This window comes from Triticum urartu, chromosome 2A (genome assembly GCF_056163025.1).
Source record: "Triticum urartu cultivar PI428250 chromosome 2A, HENAU_Tu73, whole genome shotgun sequence".
In the NCBI taxonomy this organism is placed as follows: Eukaryota; Viridiplantae; Streptophyta; class Magnoliopsida; order Poales; family Poaceae; genus Triticum; species Triticum urartu.
This window is the reverse complement of record NC_141874.1, coordinates 723416722-723434596: the sequence shown is the minus strand read 5'-3', so window position 1 is coordinate 723434596 and position 17875 is coordinate 723416722.

The window sequence follows — 17875 nt, the reverse complement described above, 5'->3', positions numbered from 1 at the left end:
GGAGGAGCTCGGCCGGTGTTGCGTTTAATTCCGGCCCGCTCATGAACGGACGTATAGCCGGAGTAGGATTCTCGGTTTGCATGCGGGTTTAATGGAGGAGCCGGGCGTGCAGTGGGTGGCGCAGTACTATTCGATTTGACAACAGTAATGAGCCGTAAAATCACAAAGGCCCTCGCCTCTCGGGAAACTGACCGAGCTAGACTGCCCCGCCCTCTAGCCTTTTAAAAAATGTATATACTCCACTTTTGTACAGTAGTAGTATCGATGGATTGCACCATGGAACAAAACTTGAAATTAAAAAAAGGTGGTACATATAGAGAGGGAGTATTCGATTTGACAGCGGGCGGCGCAGTTCCCGATACGGCTTTAATGCAGACGAGGGAGGGAGTAGCGATTCCCGATATGTTGAACGGCCAATGCATCCTCCTTCAATTAATGCATGAGGGAAGTAATGGGAGGAGGTCCGGGAAAAGAGGCTGCATGATGTGGATGCAACGCAGTTTGCCCTCATTGCCCTCATATAAAGGCGTCCCTCCATTCCAATGCATCTACCACATCGTACGCACCTAAGCATTTGCCTAAGCACCTACACTAAGCACAAAAGAGATCACTCCAGACCCATGGTGGCAACACGCATGAGCGGCCAGCGGCTGCGCCAGATGGTCGACGATGCCGGCCTGCGGCATGGCACCGAGGATCGTCTCCAGACGGTGTTGGAGACCGGCTGGTGGATGGCCGCCGTCGACGCCAACTACGACTCTCAGTTGGACCAGATGATTGTTGCCACCAGCAACAAGTTCACCGTCCTCAAGAAGCTCGCGGACGACATCGCCATACTCCTCCAGCCCGCGCACCCGGGCTTCTCATTGCCTGCCACCCTAATCGGCCTCCATGGACGGAACCTCTTTCAAGCACTGGTGGCCCTACGACTGCCCGCCGACGCCATGAAGAATGTCCATCTGGAGGTCGCGCTCGCTGCGAGGCGCCTCGCCCTGCAAGAATTCGTCGACCTACACATCCATGTGTACTCGGAAATCGTGTACATAGGTATCTACAAGGCCAGTGAGGACGCTATGACGTTGGCCTTCCTCAACCGACTGGAAGCCTTGGATGCCTTTGCCGAGAAGCACCTCGACCTCGCCACAAAAGCCGCCGCTCCTTAGCCGCCGCTCGGTGGCCCGGTGCACTAAGTTGAGGAGGAGGAGGTCGTACGTTCGTGGATCCATCTTTCTTCTTGCCTTCTGTAACCACCACTGTGATCGCATCATCGTGGCCTTAATTCTTATTGTGCTGTTGCATTCTCGTTCCAGTCAATACCGACATGTGCGATCCCTTTGCTTAATTATATGCATCACTGTAACTAGTACTCCATCCGTCAATTTATAAGTTGTGCTTACCTTTTCCATCAACTTCGTGCAACACGCGGGCATCTTGCTAGAAACACTAGAATATGTCTATATAATCCGTATGTGATAGTCCATTTAAAATCTCAAAAAAGACAAATATTTAGGTACGGAGGGAGTAATATATTAGGAGTATATCAAAACAATAGTGATTTCTTTCAAGTTTGTGAACAAATACTACTATTCTACTACTTTGGATCCATCGCAACGCACGGGCACATTGCTGGTAAAAGGAAAAGGCCTACCGCGTTCGCGTCGCACCCCCACACGCCCGGGAATCGGGAGTACAACACTGCCTGTCCGGCACGACACATAGCTTAGGGAGGGCGTGTTGCCTAGCATTTTCACTTTCATGTGGGACCGCCGTTGAGCAAACCGACACCCCGCCCGCCGCCGGGTTGGAAAACAGAAACGAGGGGAAGATCTAGCTGTAGCACGGACGCCAAGAAATTTGGTGTCAGACGGGGCTTGTTGATAGAGTAGGAGCATTCCGTACTAGTACTACTCCTACTAGTACCAAGTTTGTACTCCTAATACTACTATATTACTAGTACTACCACTATACAACTAGTAGGTACGTGCACGTCACAACATCGTAGGAACAAAAAACGGGAAGATCTTGTTTTGGGTGATTTATCTTTTTTTCAATCAATGTAGTATGAATAATATGATGTGGGGGGCACCCATGAAGCTTATGTGGCTTGGTTGCATGGATACGGAAGGTTAGAGAAAAATAAATAGGTAATGTGTTTAGAGTGCACTCCACTAAATAGATATATATACTTTGGATCCATTGCAACGGACCGGCACATCTATATCTATACCCCCTATATAGTGTGTGAAAAACTTTGAAAGTTGGTCGTTGGATGAAGCCAATCCGACGGTACAAAGATGGCAAATCCGAGCACTACTGGCCGTTGGATATCATCCACCAGATTCTGCCACATGTATAATCTAGAAGACTCCATGGTTGAACTTAATTCATGACTAAGGGCCTCTTTGATTCATAGGATTGCAGAAACACAGGAATATGAAAAAGTAGGATTGGAATGGCATGTTCATAGGATCCCTATAGGATTTGAGTTTGTTTGATTGTGTCACATGAAAAACAAAGTATTTCTTTCAAGAGGTTGGAGTGCATGTTAGAATTCCTATGAAACGTAGTACAAATGAATCCTTAGGAAAATATTCTACATGATTCAATCCTACGAATCAAACGACCAACGTAGGAAAAATTTCTAAGGATTCTAATCCTTCAAAGATCATATGAAAATCCTTTGAATCAAACAGAAGCTAACTTTGCCACAACTAAGCTTAGGCAAAGTTATTAGTTCTTCAAAATGAGAGAAACAAGTTGGCAAGCCTAAGGGAATCTTGCCACATTTTTTGTGTATATGTCATGTGGGGCCTTAGTGTGGCTTGCCTAAGGTGTGGCTTGAATCAAACACTCGCCTAAGTTAATCAAACTTGCCTAACCTTACATTCCACCAGATTTTGCCACATGTTAGAATCTAGAAAGCTCCACAAGTAGAAGCATAATGCACAAAGCACCAGAATCTCATGCATGCAATGCACGTGTACCTTACTAGTACTAGTTGGTAGTAGTAAGAAACAAATTCCAGTTTTGGCACGAGCTCGTACTGCGGGAGCACCACAAGGCCTGCCGCAGGAGTTACATTTCCCTCTTGGGGCCCATGGGACCGAACTTCAGTGGCTTAGTGGTAGAAACAAGAAACGTGATGGTCACCGTGGTTCAACTTCCATGGACAAGCTGTCATGTCTGCTGACACATGTATATCAAAACTAGAGTGTTTATATTTCAAGCACGTGAACAAGTATTATTCTACTACTTTGGATCCATTGCAACGCATGGGCCAGCATATTGGTAGTAGTAGTGTCCATCTCTATCTCTAGAGGCCTTCCCTCGTCCATCCTTTTCTCTCACAAGATAAACTACTCATACAAATGCATCTTGATGTTCCGTGGAATGCACGAGGATGTTTCCTTGGGGGTCTCTCCAGCGCAGTGTGGCCGTAGTTGCAAGTTGACGCCCCTTGAGATGCCAACGTTGAGGGGCACACAGATTTCCTCCGATGAGAAGGTAAGATGAGTTTTATCACATAGGAAATGCATTCTAAAGACTACTTCCGTGTCCATTTCCTAATTCTCCCCCTGCCCACTGTTTCACAGGTTAGGCTTGGTGCGAGTGGAGATTGGCTTGCATATGTACGGGAGGGTACCAACATCAATTTGCACAACATTTACAACGGTGAAACCGTTCCCGTAGAACCTTTGTCCAACATTGGGATCAGCCATGCAACGGGCCACCACATGAATTGGTACAATGGAACCACAGTGAGATTGAATAAGATAGCACGAACCTTGCACATGGCGGTCAAAGGCGGACCATGCTGTCTGCGGCCGATTTGTTGCCGTATGAGTAGGAAGACGCTGTGCTCCTTTCTAACCGCATCTTCGCGGTGACAAACTAGGGGACTTATTTTGTATGGGACACATCCTACGATATACTCCCTCTCTCCTAGTTTATTTGTTTTGAATCTTTTCGTTTTATAAGTTTCAAATTCAAATTTAGAGCTCCCCATCACATGTTGAGATTACAATGCCCATTAAATCGTTGCGTGCATGTATAATAAAGAAACAAATCTCGAGTTTGGCACGAGTTCGTGCTGCGGGAGCACCACAAGCTCTAGCGCAGGAGTTGCATTTCCCTCTTAGGGTCGTCGGGACTGAGGGGCAGTGGGGCCAAGAGGGGTGAGCCGCAGGTCGGGGGACGTGTGGTTTCATGGGTTCGAGCGGCGTCGTGGGAATCATGGGTAGCTGTGGTAGAAACTTGATGCTCGCCGCATTTTAGGTGGCCCACATGTCATGCACACAAAGGCAGAGGGGCGGTGTGGCCGAGTGGGGTGAGGCGCACGTCGGTGGGCGTGGTGCTGTGGGTTGGAGAGGCGTCTTGGGAATCGCGAGATGAAACATGATGGTCGCCGTAGTTGAACTTCCACGGACAAGCTGTCATGTCTACGGACACATGCACTACATACCGATCACTGGAAGGAGTAGCAGAGAAAGCTATATATGCGGATAAATAGTTCCTTATAGTCAAGCGGACCCACGCTACTACTCTGTTCCAAAGACATGCACACCATCGAAATAGTCCATCTATATCAATATACACTGAGAGGGAATAATTTTTTTACAAGAGAGGAAATAGTTCATCCATCCATAATGCCCTCCTGCCGGTGCAACCTTTTCTTCTTCTTCTTCTTCTTCTTCTTCTTCTTCTCATTCTCTGTGGGAGACGGCTTCGCAACAAACTCACATGGGCATCGAGGGCAGCATATTTCATCCGCTCGTACATCAAGGGATAATTCTCCCATCCAGACGACCTTAATGCCACCGTCTCGTCACCCTTCTGAAGATTTGTACCGAGCACAAAATTTGCTACGTCGAATAGGGATGGTGTCTGTTTATCACAAACTTCTACAGGAATTTTGATTCTGGTTTGTAGGTCAGCGATGCTATTCAAATTAAGCTTGTACGGCTCCAGCTTCTGTTTGTCCCCTTCGATGGCTGCCCCATAGAAGTATACGTCCTCTCGAGACAAGAAATCGTGAAGCTCACCTGGTATGGAGGGCGAGTGTATGATGTGGTACACCAAAACTTCATCTTCGAGGCACAGCTATAGGACGGCGGCGCACTGGATCTTCCCAGGTGCACGCTCCGTGTACTCTGCGTCAAGACCGATGACCCTCATCTCTACCTTTTCGAGGGAGTTGGATGCATTGTTGATCCACTGCCGAACAACCCTTGGGTGGACGGTGACGGTGGCAACTATGCGCATCGAGCCTTCGACGAGGACATGTTGGACGCTAAAAACCTGCATCTCGATCTCTATCGCCATTTGGAACCGCTGGAACGGAGGGCTATGGTTTGGAGAATTAGGATTAGATGGCTAGTCTAACTGAAGTAGTAGATGATTATTTAAAGAGGTTAAAACAATGTGAACGCAGTGGGGTTTGGATGCAAATGAAGACGAAGGGGAGGTGAAGAAGCCGAGGAGAATCGGTTCCCGATGGAGAAGTAAATGGGAGAAGTGGCGTGTAGGCAGTTGATTAGACGACTAGGTAGACTAAACGAAAAGGCTATGCGGGTAGACTGATGAGTCGTACCTGTTCGTGTACGTGCCCATCCTTCCTGATAGGTGGGACCTATGCAAACAGATAAAAAAATGTGTCATAGTTTTTTTTGAGCGCGTGAGTGGGAGACACAACATTCTCTGGTCAAGGAATACTCCCTCCGCTTAGGTGAGTATAAGTCACCTTATGAAAATCAGGTTTTCCCAAAACCTTTAGGCGTGGAGCATTAACTTCCTGCTCGATCCCCTCCCAGCCTCGTTAGCCAGCGTTCTCTTCCTCTGCTGCCACGTTCTACCTTTCCATTTTTCCTCTTCTCAAGTGTGGAACGATCTGCATGCCGTCCTTGATGCAACAGAATGACCACTGCATGCATCGCGGCAGAGCGTTGATTGGGCATGCACGAGAATTTGGTTCTGCTCGCAATATGGATGATACCTGAACGATGAAGTGAACAGGCATGCTAGCACGAGAGACCTATTTACGCTATACAATACTGGAGTACTCATGTACCTACTACTAGTAGTAGTAGTATTACAACTGTGGTACACTTGATGGTCAAAATACTATTCATCCGGTCCTCACAGTGAAGTGACAACACCCTGCGCCTGACACTAGTCCAGGCGGCGTGTTCGGGTTACCAAAGTCAGCCTCACCCTGTGCACAGTGCAGTCTGTCACCGCCGCTGTACAACACATTGGCGCCTCGCCTCGTCTCCCTCTCCGCTCCCATAGTAGCACTCCATCTCCATCTCCATCTCACTGTGCCCCCGTGTACCTTCGCCTCACTCGCCTCCCCCAGTACCACTATTCCCTCGCTAGCCGCTCCAGCACCGACATCCTTCTCCCCCGTAAATCAAGCCCCCTTCCAAACTCCACCATGGTCGAACGCGAACCGCGCATCATCCATATGAGCCGCGATTGGAGCAATCTCCCCAGTGTCATCCTCGACCTCTGTTGTTCGTGTATGGATATGTTGAGCGCCTTGCGGCTGGCTGCATGCTCGAGGGACATGCACACGACCATCGTCGAAGCGAGGCCTAAGCTTTTCAAGACACCCTGCTTGCTGCTATCTGGTCTTGCGAGATTGGCTCACCATGATATGGAGGCGTGCATGATGCCCCTCGACTTCAATCCGATCTCCATTAGCCGAAACTTCTTTGCAGGTATGTAGTGGGTCGCCGTACATCATTTCCCTCGACATCAATCCGATCACCATCGCCCGAAACTTCTTGGCAGGTATGTACTGGGTCGGCATGAACTCCCACTGGATGGCTGCCTTCAGAAAAGACGGTAAAAAGTTGGTGCTCATGAACTTCCAGACCTCCCATGAGATTATCCTTCCTCCGTTGGATTATATAGGGTATTACCATCGCGGTCCAAGTCATCTAGATTACTACGTCAGTTGGACGGACCTTGTTTGCAGAAGATTGTAATCTGCCAAGTGCCCACACGACATGCGAATTACGCAGACTTCAAGCTAATTGCCTTGTTCGACCACGGACTCGCCTATCTTTACGCCGGTGCCTTCTTTAGCTCGAGACAACTCGGCTCGCAGTGGATCATCGTCAAAGCCGATACACACTTCTGTGATGCTATTGAACACAATGGCATCATCTACGTGATCGACAAAGCATATGGCACCACGTATTGCTAGGACGACACGTGTAAGTTGTTTCCTCTCATGTTAATGATGACGCCATGACACTGTTTGAACTTTTTGTGATGATTGGCATATCTCTGTTTGAGCAGAATTTGAGTAGAACTATGGCAATGTATTAGAGACGCCGTAAATCAACTATATTTGGAATGAGTTAATTCATGCGATTGTGACCATGTCATTACAGCCAATTTGTACCCTGAATAATCAAACAGTTAGGAATATATGGATATTATCCTTATTTTACAGTAATCTATATACTACTACTAAATATGAGTGTGTATCAATGGCCATGTTAGTTTCCTCATTTTCATGATGTAGAAACATGCACCACACTGTTGGTTTCATCTAACCATACATTAGGGAAGTAAATGTGCATATGGAGAACTCTATATTTGGAAGTAGTGAAATCCCGCAATGCTTACCATGTGTACATACCTATATTCACCCTTCAGCAATCAATGGCTAGAATAATATCCTCACAAAAATTTTGCCCACAGAACACGAGTATATAACAATGCATGGTCTGTTAGTTACCTTGAAGAATTTGTTTGTGAGGACAGAACATGATTGCATAACATGCATGACATGGTAGTTTCCTGTGAAGAATCGATTGCGAGATAACATGAGTATAACCATGCATGGCACTTCTATATTTTCGAACCTAGTATACATTTCCCTGTAGTTTCCTCCCAGTTCCAACAGGGACATATCAATGCTGTTTCTTGCATTATCCTACTCATACTCTGAACAATGCTGATCTTACATTAACAATGTCTGTCCTTTTTTATATGATGCAGTGTCCCTACAGTTACTGCCCTTTGTAATCACACCACCTTTGCCAAAAATAGGGAAGCACAACTGGTTCCTCGCTCGATCAGACGACGGAAAAACACTGATGATCATTCAGACAGATGAGCCGGAAAAGTTATATTGCAAAAAGCCCACTGTATACAAGCACCGTGTAATACGTGAGTATCCGGACAGTGGCTGTTACGTCTATGAGCAGGATACCAGCTTGTTGGGGCCTTTAGGATTTTTTAGTTGGAGGTGGGTAAACAGCCTTGGTTCACACTCTCTGTTTCTCGGACTCAATTATCCGATTAACCAGGAGATCACCGTTGGCAAGGACCTTGATGGCAGAGAGGCTCTGTTTGCTATGGAAAACTGTGTCTACACGGCGAGCCCTAGGAGTTCGGGAGCAAACTCCCCTGATTGTCAACGATACAGCCTACAGCCAAAAGAAGGTAAGAATGACAAAGGCATCCGGATTAACTTTGATCCTTGGATGTCTCAATTACGACAGGCAGTGATGTGGTTCGAGCCTTCAGGTTGATAGGTAATTGGGCTGTTGCATCGAAAGGGTGGAGTACTGGTGTCTCCGGATCACTGGTCGCTGAAGTGGGGCTGCAAATTATGATGGTGTTGGATCATCTCTTCGAATGACTTTGTTGTCTTTGCTGCTGGTTCTGGATGGGTAGTTCTTTCTTTTGTTATGCATATTCCTTGTCATTTGGTCATCCTCGTCTATGTCACTCTTACTATGTAATAGTTGCTTCTGTTTAGAATGTCATTCTCGTCTGGATCACGAGAGTCTGAGCGCTGCAAATGGGTGCATTTTGGTGGTGTAGCAAGACTTCTTATGAACTATTATGTCTTGCTGTTTATGTCAGTAGTAGTCACTAGTCAGTGTTTGAATGTTGTATATATGTTGTTTCGAACTGTTTATTGTGTCGAACTACTGGTGGGCTAAATGAGGGCATCACCATTCTCCAGTGTTTAGAGTATATCTACTTTTTTCAAGTTATATAATTTGAGCTCAGTGTCTTTTCAATGATGTACACTTGTTTGGGCCAGTGAGGTGTCGTTGAATATGGGCCGAGTAGTAACACAATGCCAAACAGGTCAATTATGACTCTCAGGCCGGGCTCTCAAAAGATCCTGAAAAAAGGCCGGGCTCTCCAAAAAAGAATGAATAAGGACTCTTAGGCCGACATGTGGGCGCCACCGGTGTTTTCGTGCGCTTGTGCGCCGAGAGCATATTGGTGTGTGCTCGAAATTCATGCTACCTTTTCATCCGCAGTCTCCTGCCCCTCCCCCACCTCTGGAATCTCGATTCCTACTCCAGTTCCCCCAAACCCCCCTCCTGTACTCCCTGTACTCAAGCGCACTATCATGTCGCCGGTCAATGCGGATCTCCGAGCCGGAGATCCTGAGGTCCGTCCTGCCTTCGGTCACTGCTTGCTGTCGCTCAACAGTGGCATGGCAGCGCTTGACGACCAGTTTGCCGGCAAAGTACTAATGGTAACCATCAATGACGACCGGCCTCCCGTCTCGCCGGATGACCTTGTCAGAGCTCTTGGCATTGTGCACGGCATCCAAATAAGTGACTTGCTCGTCGAAGTCTGTCCGCCACCGGCTGATTTCTTTGTCAGGTTCCGGACAACTTTCGACTGTAGTCGTGTGTTCGAATCTTCCCGACGTTTGTTCTGCGATGGCGCGCTGGCGAGCTTTTATCGGTGGCACCCAGGATGGGGCTCGGTGCCCTCTGAGCTTGAGTTTTTAACAAAGCTTACCTTCCACGGCAAGCCTCGACGTGCTTGGAACAGCGAGTCCATGAACGAGCGTATCAACGACCTTGGAGGTGCGCTCGTAAGTATGTTTGTTCCTCCAGACAGCTGGGCTCTGACGGTTATGGCATGGATGAAGAAGCTGTCCACCATACCGAAGGTGATTGGTGTTGAGATACCGGTGCAGGAACCGGGGTTGTACTATTCGTCGCCACCAAGGCCGCCGCGGACCACGTTAGAGATGTACCTGTATCGAGTGTTCGTGCATGTCGATGGTCAATCCATCAATCAAAGTCCTGCCGCCGCCGCTGGTGCCAGGGTCCGTCGACGACGTCCATTACAGGAGTCAACGTCAGACTTTCCCCGTGTTGCTCAGAACGATGGATGGCACAGGGACTACTCCATCGCGCGGCGGAGGCCACTGCTTCCTTGGGAGAAGAGGCAGGGATGGCTGCCTGGATGTGCTCTAATTTGAGGTAACAACTGAATCTTGTCAGATACTAGTTAAATCCGAGCTATGGGTGTGAAGCACTGATATGCCAGTACATTTGATTGTGACCTGTTCTAATTTTGTACCTAAACTTTTTTTAGAAAGGGCTATACGTCAACTTAATGTGCTAGGAGAACTTATTGTGTTTTCTGTCTATTTTCTTTGCACAACATTCAAGATATTTCCCCGTCATTGATAAATACGATGAACCGTTATGTACGACTTCGTTGGTTTCAATATAGCCCTTCCCGTAGAGATCCACTGCTTCCATCCTGATTGTGCCGCCTGCGTGAAATTTTTGTATGCAAGTTCAGTGTGCTATGATGTTCTATATGATTGTGTCAACTATATAAGTTTTTACTGAGCATCAGCAATGCATATGGCTGAAAGATGTATTGACGAGCATCGGCCGATGGGTCTCTCTCTATCTCTCTCTCTCTCACACACACACGCACACGCACAAGTGGGACCCGTTGAATTATTTATTTGCTCGTGACAACTTTTAATTAGGTTCCACTGTAATCTAACTTTTTTCTTAAGTTATTAACTGAGCTTAGTGACTTCAAAAAGTTGTACAGAAGCCTTGTTTGGGCCTTTCCGGCGTCGCTGAATGTGGGTTGAGTAACCTTGTTAGGTTGTACTGTACTACACAGGCTTTTTTCGCTTTTTTTAAATAATACATTTTTTTGTTAATTTTCATAAATATTACGCTGGGTAAATTTTTTTCAAAAATAATACAACGTCCGCCCGCTGCAGGCCGACTGGGCCTAGTCGGCTCACAGCAGGCCGATTGGATTGCAGTCGGCCTACAGCTGGCCGACTGGCCCCTGTCGGCCCACCGTGGGCCAACTGGAGCTAATTGGCTCGCTGTGGGCTAATTGTTTTTGCAAAAGTGTTAATCATGTATTTAAAAAATATGTGTATTGTGACCTCCTCCGCTCGCTGTGGGCCCACTGTTGACTAAAAAATATGTTTTAAAAAGTGTTAATCATGTATTTAAAAATTGTTAAATGTGTGTATAAAAAATGTTCCTTATCTATACAAATTTTTTAAATGTGTGTATAAAAAATAGCTTTTTTTTCAACATCAGCAATGCAACTGGGCCGACAGTTGTACACAATATCCGGGTCAACTTGTTATTCTCCACCCCGCTGGGCTGCAAACTTTCCTAAGAGGTATGCATTAGGATTAACAAGAAAATGGACTTTAATAAAATAATAAATGAGATGTAATTATAATAACTGGACAGTTACTATGCACCAAACACGTAATTAGTTTGAAAAATATATTATTTTTGGAATTTGAAAATTTTAATTTCATTACTTGTTGCGCGCGCAATATTTCGTTGGATTTTAATGTAATACAACTTTATTTTGAAATTATATTTAACCTGACTAGAAATTTTGGATAAAAATATTTCGGATCCCATCAAAATGTGGGAATTTTTTTGAATTCTGTTTTGAGCGGTTGTTTGAAACTATTAATCATTGTCCTAGCTAGAAGTTGGGCTGTACTTTTAACAAACTGTAAATGGGCTGTAGTAAATTCCATTAGAATTAAAAAATGGGTTGTACATTCTTACAAAGCGCAAATGGGCTATATGTTCTCTGCCAAATCCGAGCTGTGGGCCTACTAAGTTGACGCGTACTAAGGGCTTTCTCAACTTAGTCAATATAAACGATTCTAGCTGCAGTGATCGTACGATGTCCATCCAACGGCCGTAGTGCTTCTTCAACCTCTGATTTTCTTACTCCAGCCGCCCAAAGTAGCGCCGGTCGTGTCGCTTGCTCCTGCCTCCCGTGGCCGGTTGTGATGCCGCGGAGGCCTCACCGCCCCGTACTACTCCCACCGCTGGCCAGACCATCCCTCTACTCACCCACACCCCCTGTTATTCTGCGGCGATGGCAGCCTCACACCGCAGCCGAACCAGTGGACCCTCGTACTCCTCTCCGTGCGGGCTTCCACTGCTGCGTCTTCCCCGACTCCGCGTCGTCCCCTTCCTAGGCCTCACCGTCGTCCAGACCATCGCCCTGGTGCTCTCGGCGCGGCATGGTCAACGTGGTCAACGAACGACTTCCATCAGAAGAGTACTGTACGTGGAGAGGCTGATAGCTGGGTCCACGACAGCCGCAAGGAAGTGCCTCCTTATTATGCGCAAAATAATTATTCCTCCACCTGACAGCGGGGACCCACCGGACGTGCCACCGCATTTCGTGAAAAAATGATTCGCCCCCTGACTGCCGGGACCCACGAGCTACATCTTCGCACGCAAGGAAGTGCGTCTGAAAAAAAACGATTCGCCCCCCTGACTGCTGGGACCCACCAGGCCCCCGACTGCTGGGACACACCAGCTACACCTTCGCACGCAAGGAAGTGCGTCCGAAAAAAACAAAACGATTCGCCCCCTGACTGCTGGGACCCACCAGCTACATCTTCGCATGCAAGGAAGTGCCTGACAGTAGGGACCCACCTGGCCGAAGCGTACGTAGCGTTGTCATTCTGGTCGCAAGCGTGTACATACATACTGGTCGATGTAGAGGCGCGCACGTGTCGTAGTAGAGGCGCGCACGTAGCATGTACACGCACGTATAGCGGCCAGGGTGCAAGAGAGAAAATATGGCCACATATGTGTACATATGGGCGGGGTCTCGAACGCCTACTCGCACATACGTACGGCCAGGGCTCGTGTACATGGCTGGGTCGGAACGGAGAAACATCGTCGTTGTCATGTTCATGGGGAGGCAACGGAATGCGTCGTGTTCATGGGGAGGCAACGGAATGCGTCGTGTTCATCGGGAGGGCTTGGACGGAACAGGCAATGGAAACGAGGCCTGGCGTACCGCAGAATGGAGGAAACGGCCTTGTGTTCGACCGGCCACGTTCGAAACGAGATCCTGTTCATCGGGAGGGGTGTGGCGTACCACAAAACGGAGGAAACGGACCTCCTACGGTCGAAACGGGGGTCCTATTGATCGGGAGGGGTGTGGCATACCGCAAAATGGAGGAAACGGACCTCCTATGGTCGAAATGGGGGTCCTGTTGATCGGGAGGGGTGTGGCGTACCACAAAACGGAGGAAACGAACTTGTGTTGGAGCGCTACGGTCGAAACGGGGGTCCTGTTCATCGGGAGGGGTGTGGCGTACCGCAAAACGGGACTTCACAGGATACTGATCATCTCCATCGTCGACCTCCTCCAGCCTCCACGGGCTCCTGTTCATCCAGCCTCCACCGCGCGCTACTCCACCGGCTATTGTTCAACCACCCCTCCACCGTCTACTGTTCATCCAGCCCTCCACACCACGAGGTCATGTTCAACCACCCCTCCACGGGCACCCCTCCACCGTCTACTGTTCATCCATCCCTCCACACCACGGGGTCCTGTTCAACCACCCCTCCACCGTCTACTGTTCATCCAGCCCTCCACACCACGGGGTCCTGTTCATCCACCCCTCCACCGTCTACTGTTCATCCAGCCCTCCACCACACCACAGAGTCCTGTTCATCCAGAGGCAACGCCACCGCTCACTGTTCATCCAACCCCCCCCCCCCCGCAACGCTCACTGTTCATCCCATCGATCGGCTTCAGTTAGCAGCAGTAGCGAAGGAATCGCTCGATCTGGTTCAGTTAACAGCCATCGATTGATCGCTCGGGTTCAGTAACGTGTAGCCTACAGTGCAATCGCTCGGGTTCAGTTAGAGCCCAACGCCTCGCTCGGGTTCAGTTAGAGCCAACGCCTCGCACACACGCGCATACGTGTACGAGAGAAATGCGCATCGCTCGGCCCCCGACCTCCCACCGTAATCGGGAACTCCCCGAAATTTTCCTCCCCCTCGCTTCTACCATGGGTTTTTCCATCATGGATGGCCCAAAGAATGTCATGCAGCTGCGTCTCCAGCCCGCCCAGGATGGAAAGCCCATTTTCTGTCATAGATGTAGGAGCCCACCACATCTATGATGATACCGGGTTTTGTCACAATTATCGTCATAGAAGTGTCATATGTATGACAGAAAAAAATTTCGTTCGGCCCAAAATGTCACGGATGTGTATTTTTTTGTAGTGTTGTCTTCGGTATTGCAAGGCGGGTTTCTCCTCTGAATACATCACAGAAGAATTTGAATACAAGAATAGTGTCCGACCCTGCAAAATAAATTCCACATACCACCGTAGAGAGAATAATATTTCCACAAATCCAATCTGCTAACACATTTTGGCAGCATGACATTATGCCATGGCCCGGTAATTATTTGAATAATTTTTCCTTAAGCAGCTCCGCACATAACGCGAGGCGGTTTCTTGACACGTCTTGTTAAAGCAAAGATCGTGTTCCCCTTATTACGGGATTCTCATCAATACGGACATGGGTAACCCAACCGTGCCTAGGACTCCTAGATTTTAGGCAAGTCCCAAACGGCCACGAGGAGGACGCTTGATATTCACCCTATTTATAAAGGGGCAAGGCTTTTACTTTTTCCCTCTCATTCTCAATCGAATCCTTCCCCTGCCTCGAGTACTAACACCCAAAGCCCAGGTCAGGTGCTTCGGATCTTCAGTCATGTCCGGCTCCAGCCTTCAAGGCTAGTGGATGCCTTCCTCCGTCATGGAGGAGGACATCAAGAAGTTGAGGGAAGCCAGATATCTGACCGCCGAAATATCGCATAGGCTGCCCGCCCGAGGGCAGGTCGTCCCTACTTCCGAACCCAACGAGAGTGTTGTGTTCGTCTCCCACTTCCTCCGAGGACTAGGTCTCGCTCTAGATCCCTTCGTTAGGGGTCTTATGTTCTATTACGGGCTGGATATTCACGATCTAGCCCCAGACTCCCTTCTTCACATCTCGTCATTTATCGTCGTTTGTGAGGCCTTCCTCCGCATTACCCCTCACTTCGGCTTGTGGCTCAAGACCTTCGATGTGAAGCCGAAGATGGTCGAGGGACAGTATGTGTTGGAAATATGCCCTAGAGGCAATAATAAATTAGTTATTATTATATTTCCTTGTTCATGATAATCGTTTATTATCCATGCTAGAATTGTATTGATAGGAAACTCAGATACATGTGTGGATACATAGACAACACCATGTCCCTAGTAAGCCTCTAGTTGACTAGCTTGTTGATCAATAGATGGTTACGGTTTCCTGACCATGGACATTGGATGTCATTGATAATGGGATCACATCATTAGGAGAATGATGTGATGGACAAGACCCAATCCTAAGCCTAGCACAAGATCATGTAGTTCGTATGCTAAAGCTTTTCTAATGTCAAGTATCATTTCCTTAGACCATGAGATTGTGCAACTCCCGGATACCGTAGGAGTGCTCTGGGTGTGCCAAACGTCACAACGTAACTGGGTGGCTATAAAGGTACACTACAGGTATCTCCGAAAGTGTCTGTTGGGTTGGCACGAATCGAGACTGGGATTTGTCACTCCGTGTAAACAAAGAGGTATCTCTGGGCCCACTCGGTAGGACATCATCATAATGTGCACAATGTGATCAAGGAGTTGATCACGGGATGATGTGTTATGAAATGAGTAAAGAGACTTGCCGGTAACGAGATTGAACAAGGTATCGGGATACCGACGATCGAATCTCGGGCAAGTATCGTACCGCTAGACAAAGGGAATTGTATACGGGATTGATTAAGTCCTTGACATCGTGGTTCATCCGATGAGATCATCGTGGACCATGTGGGAGCCAACATGGGTATCCAGATCCCGCTGTTGGTTATTGACCGGAGAGTCATCTCGGTCATGTCTGCATGTCTCCCGAACCCGTAGGGTCTACACACTTAAGGTTCGGTGACGCTAGGGTTATAGAGATATTAGTATGCGGTAACCCGAAAGTTGTTCGGAGTCCCGGATGAGATCCCGGACGTCACGAGGAGTTCCGGAATGGTACGGAGGTAAAGAATTATATATAGGAAGTGCTATTTCGGCTATCGGGACAAGTTTCGGGGTCACCGATATTGTACCGGGACCACCGGAAGGGTCCCGGGGGTCCACCGGGTGGGGCCACCTGCCCCGGGGGGCCACATGGGCTGTAGGGGGTACTCCTTGGCCTGTATGGGCCAAGGGCACCAGCCCCAAGAGGCCCATGCGCCAAGAGAGAGGGAAAGGAAGAGTCCTAAAGGGGGAAGGCACCTCCTAGGTGCCTTGGGGAGGTGGGACTCCTCCCTGGCCGCACCCTTCCTTGGAGGAAGGGCCAAGGCTATGCCCCCCCTCTCCCTTGGACCTATATATAGTGGGGGAAAGATAGGGCAGCAATACCTAAGCCCTGGCGCCTCCCTCTCCCTCCCATGACACATCTCCCTCCTCCCGCAGCGCTTGGCGAAGCCCTGTTGGAATCCCGCTACTTCCACCACCACACCGTCGTGCTGCTGGATCTCCATCAACCTCTCCTCCCCCTTGCTGGATCAAGAAGGAGGAGACGTCACTGCTCCGTACGTGTGTTGAACGCGGAGGTGCCGTCCGTTCGGCGCTAGGATCATCGGTGATTTGGATCACGACGAGTACGAATCCATCAACCCCGTTCTCTTGAACGCTTCCGCGCGCGATCTACAAGGGTATGTAGATCCACTCCTCCCTCGTTGCTAGATGACTCCATAGATTGATCTTGGTGACACATAGGAAAATTTTGAATTATTGCTACGTTCCCCAACAGTGGCATCATGAGCTAGGTCTATGCGTAGTTACTATACACGAGTAGAACACAAAGTAGTTGTGGGCGTTGATTTTTTTCAATATGCTTACCATTACTAGTCCAATCTTTATTCGGCGGCATTGTGGGATGAAGCGGCCCGGACCGACCTTACACGTACTCTTACGTGAGACTGGTTCCACCGACTGACATGCACTAGTTGCATAAGGTGGCTAGCGGGTGTCTGTCTCTCCCACTTTAGTCGGATCAGATTCGATGAAAAGGGTCCTTATGAAGGGTAAATAGCAATTGGCATATCACGTTGTGGTTCTTGTGTAGGTAAGAAACGTTCTTGCTAGAAACCCATAGCAGCCATGTAAAACATGCAAACAACAATTAGAGGACGTCTAACTTGTTTTTGCAGGGTATGCTATGTGATGTGATATGGCCAAGAAGAATGTGATGAATGATATGTGATGTATGAGATTGATCATGTTCTTGTAATAGGAATCACGACTTGCATGTCGATGAGTATGACAACCGGCAGGAGCCATAGGAGTTGTCTTTATTTATTTATGACCTGCGTGTCAACATAAACGTCATGTAATTACTTTACTTTATTGCTAACCGTTAGCTGTAGTAGTAGAAGTAATAGTTGGCGAGGCAACTTCATGGAGACACGATGATGGACATGATGGTGTCATGCCGGTGACGATGATGATCATGGAGCCCCGAAGATGAAGATCAAAAGGAGCAATATGATATTGGCCATATCATGTCACTATTTGATTGCATGTGATGTTTATCATGTTTATACATCTTATTTGCTTAGAACGACGGTAGTAAATAAGATGATCCCTCATAATAATTTCAAGAAAGTGTTCCCCCTAACTATGCACCGTTGCGAAAGTTCGTCGTTTCGAAGCACCACGTGATGATCGGGTGTGATAGATTCTAACGTTCAC